This window comes from Pteropus alecto, unplaced genomic scaffold (assembly GCF_000325575.1).
Source record: "Pteropus alecto unplaced genomic scaffold, ASM32557v1 scaffold71, whole genome shotgun sequence".
NCBI classification, from domain to species: Eukaryota; Metazoa; Chordata; class Mammalia; order Chiroptera; family Pteropodidae; genus Pteropus; species Pteropus alecto.
Genome location: NW_006433024.1, coordinates 17,985,927 through 17,990,233, shown reverse-complemented (window position 1 = coordinate 17,990,233; position 4,307 = coordinate 17,985,927).

Genomic DNA, 4,307 nt, shown 5'->3' with positions numbered 1-4,307 from the left:
AAAGAGTGAGGGGCCCAGTAGGTTCAGCTCTTAGTGACCAGATTTTACAAAATTAGAGCCATAGTCTGAAAACACAGCACAACCCTGGGGTTGTCCCAGGAAATCTGGAGCAGTGGGAGGCAATGAGGCAGGAGGGTGGGTGTCTTTAGAGTCAGGTCTCTGTGGTTCCAGTCCTGGCTCTGGCATTTTCCGGCTGTGAGGCCCTGGGACCTGCCTTGGAAGCTGGACCAGCCAGAAGAAGCAGGCTGGGGCATTTAGCCGACCCCCCTAGTAACTGCTGGCATTTTCTCAGTCTTCTCAAAGTATTTAGCAAATACAGCTTTAAGCCCAACCCCATTCTATGTGGCCCAGGGCCACACAGGAAGACAGAGGTGGAGCTAGATTCAAAGCGAGGTCCTCTGGCTCCAAACGACAAGGCATTTATAAAAAGCTATCCTGAGAAGCTCCCTGTACCCACCCTAAGGGTGAAGCTGGGATAGGCCCTCAGGACAGGCCAGGTAGAACAATTGATACTTCCATCCCATCCCCTCTACCTACCTGCCCAAGAGGGCGGTGGCCAGGGCCACAGAGGGGATCTTCAGCCAGCCCCCCACAGCTGTTACCATTTAGTTGGAGGTCAGCAGGTGGCTGGGACAGAGTTACCTCAGGTTTCCCTTCCCCCACCTTCTCAAGATACCCAGCCTAAGCCCCAGAGCCCTGCACATCAGGGCCCGACCCACTCAGATGTCATGTTCCATTCTTGGCCAGCTAACATCTGCTGCTGCTTTTTGGAGAGGATGCTCTCAGCTTCCTGGACCATCTTAGCACCCCTGGTCTTCCCACCACCCAGGTCTAGGCGGGTGACGAGAAATGCGCAGCAAGCAGTTGTCGTAATTTTGCCAAATCGTGGATGTCAGGTCGCATTTGTCGTTAGGGAGCTTGTTTTATGGCAGTGGCTGATGCGCTTTTGCCTCTTTGCGAACGTAAGGCCAAGTCTGTCATTAGAAAACTTGCTTTATGTAGTGGCTATTGCAATGTTGCCACATGGCAGACGTCAGGTTGCGTGTTTTGTTAGGTAAAATGCTTTACAAAAGCCGATGCTGCACTTTTGCCGCAATGCGAATGTGAGGCCACTTCTGTCATTAGGGAACTTGCTTTGCGGAAGTGGCTGTCGGAATTTTGCCGCATTGCGAATGTCAGGTTGCATGCTTTGTCAGATAAATTGCTTTACAAATACGAACGCCACACTTTTGCCCCATTCCGGATGTCAGGTTGCGTTGTTCTTGGGGAACTTGCTTTTCGGCAGCAGCTGCCGCACTTTTGCTGCGTTGCGGACGTCATGTTGCGTGTTTTTTAGATAAATTGTTTTACAAAAGGGGATGCTGCACTTTTGCCTCATCGCAAATGTCAGTCAATGTCTGTCGTTATGGAACTTGCCTAGCAGCAGAGGCTGGCATGATTTTGCTGCATTGTGGACGTCGGGCCCTGTCATTCGAAAACTTGCTTTACGGCAGCGGCTGTCGCAATTTTGCCGCACTGCGAATGTTAAGTTATTTCTATCGTCAGGGGTCTTGCTTTAGGGCAGTGGCGGCTGCACTTTTGCCACATTGCAGATGGCAGGCTGCGTCTGTCCGTCTTTAGGGAACTTCCTTTACAGCAGCAACTGCAGCACTTTTGTTGCATTGGGGATGTCAGGCTTCATCTGTTGTGAGGGAACTTGCTTTATGGCAACAACTGCCACACTTGTTGCATTGCAGATATCAGCTTGCATCTGCCTGTCGTTGGGAAACTTGCTTTAAGGTAGTGGCTGTCGGCAACTTTGCCACATTGTGGATGTTACGCTGTTTCTGTCATTGGAGATCTTGCTTACGGCAGCGGCTGATGCACTTTTGCCTCATTGGGAATGTCAGGTTGCATCTGTCGTTAGGGAACTTGCTGAACCATCCTAGCATCTCCATTCTTCCCACCACCCAGGCCTTGGGGGAAGGGAAGTGGGGAGTGGGGAGTAGAAATGTGCATGGGGAAGGGGGCTACCCCCGTTTCTCTATGCTCATCTGATTGCTGACCTTACCCTGGGTATCATCCCCAACTCCAGGAGCCTGATGGAACACTGAGGGATTGTCTGGGTAGAAACTTCTGTCTGGAACACCAAGACCCCTTATGCCTGCCTCTCCCAGGTGTCACGCTGGGGACTCCCACTCTCTGGTGTCACTGAAGGGCAGTTAAGCTCCACTCTCTGGCAACCCAGACTCACCTGCCACCTGCCTTGTAGGTCCCTGTCTCCTCAGTCTCCACCTCCTGCAGACCCTAGCCCTCTATATGGCCCCCACACCCTCTGCTGCCATGGTCTTGGATACAGACCAGATAGATGTCTGCTCACTGGGAGCACTGTGAGGTGGACCAAGTCAAGGGAAGCAGTTACTCACTCTGGTTCAGGGTTCCTGGGGGGCAGGCACCTTGTTGGGCTCTACATCCTCCAAGTCACCTGAGCCTCACACAACATGTCAACATCCCAGCATTCAAGAGATGAAAGGGAGGTTTCAAGAGGCAAAAGGGTTTGCCAGGACCATGTGGCTCCAAAACACTAGAGTCCACTGGAACTCAGCTCTGCCTGACCCACAGGCCGAACCCTTTGCAAGGCAAAGGGGATGAGCGACTACAGCCTCACACAACATGTCAACATCCCAGCATTCAAGTGAGGAAAGGGAGGTTTCAAGAGGCAAAGGGGTTTGCCAGGACCATGTGGCTCCAAAACACCAGAGTCTCCACTGGAACTCAACTCTGCCTGACCCACAGGCCGAACCCTTTGCAAAGTAAAGGGGATGAGCAACTATACCCCTCCCAAGACCTAGTGATACGGATGGAATTGCTCTGTGTGCGCTGAGGGACTCCTGAGCTAAATCGGACCCCATCCCCACCCCACACAACTCCAAGTTGAGCCGAAGCCCTATATTCTCCTTGTCTGCAACCAGATGGTCGGTGTATGGCTCCCAGCTCCTCTTAGCAATGGCAGATGTTAAGGAAAATTATTTAACCTCTTGTTCTTCATTGTCCTATCTGTAAAATGGGGATAATGAACATGCACCTCATAGGACTGTGGTGGGCAAATCAGTTAACAGAGCAAGTGCTACCTAAGCACCAACTGTATGTATAATTATCATCCAATTGTTTCTCCTGCATTTACTTGGTCTACTAGGTTCCTCTTTCACAGAAGGATGATTTCTGTGCTCACTCCCAATAACCAGCACAAAGTCAGACACACAGTAGGTTCATTTATGCTTTTTGCTTCAGTGATGAAGGACTATCAATGTTTGTGTGTTTGAGAGTGGTCTTGAATTCTAAATTCTGGACAGCAACATTCTTCCCAGTAGGTAGGTATGAGGAAACCTTGAGAAATGAGACATACACAACTGACAAAGGTTTCCTTTTTTGCTTTGACCACCGGGAAGCTCAAAGGCAAAATTATATATGGTTCAATTAAATAACTAGAGCTCAAGGATGGCAACTGCTTTCATTTTGCATTCCGACCACATTGACCAATGGTGCTCAGCTACGAAGGATTCTGAGGCTGCAATGAGTGATATCAGCCTTAGGCAAGGCCAGGGTGCATCTGGGCTAAGAAAATGAGAACAGTGATCAATTAGTGATGTCTGCTGTGAGTACGGCCATGGAGAACACACAGTGCATAGTATACATTTGCTATCACCAGGGTGGGCAACTCGGCTGTGTTTATTTCATCCATGTCTACACTTTCTCATAAATTTCTATTGTCTGTTATGTTTTATATTTAATTATATGTAATTCCTTTGTGGACTAAGGCAGGTTATAAGTAAAATAAGCTGGAATGGCTTCAAGTGGAGCCCTCAGCCCTCTGAGCATGATAGCTCCAGGGAGGGTTCCTGATTGTGGCAGAGAACAGCTGTCATGGAGCTTAAGGCTCCCCCAGCCCCCAGAGTTGTGCCTGGCGACTCCCACAGGCCTGAAAGTGGGCTGGCCCTAGATCTCAGCCACCTAAAACTTCTTTCGAGAAATTAATTAGGTTCAGATGAAGAGTGAGACTGTTACTAAGGTGTGCCCCCTCCATCCTGGCTGAGGACAAGACTATTGGGCCCCCCGACTCCATCTCTCTTTGGGATACATTTGTGGCTACATCTTATTGGGGCCTGAGAATCTAAAGCCACGTGATTTAGGAATTCCCTGGGAGGGCTGCTGACAATGCAGATTCCTTGTCTCCATCTCAGAACTGCTGAGCCCTTGAATCTGCAATTTCTACCCTGTCCTCACGCCAAATGAGAGACCACCAGCCTGGGAACTGGTGAGGCAGGGGG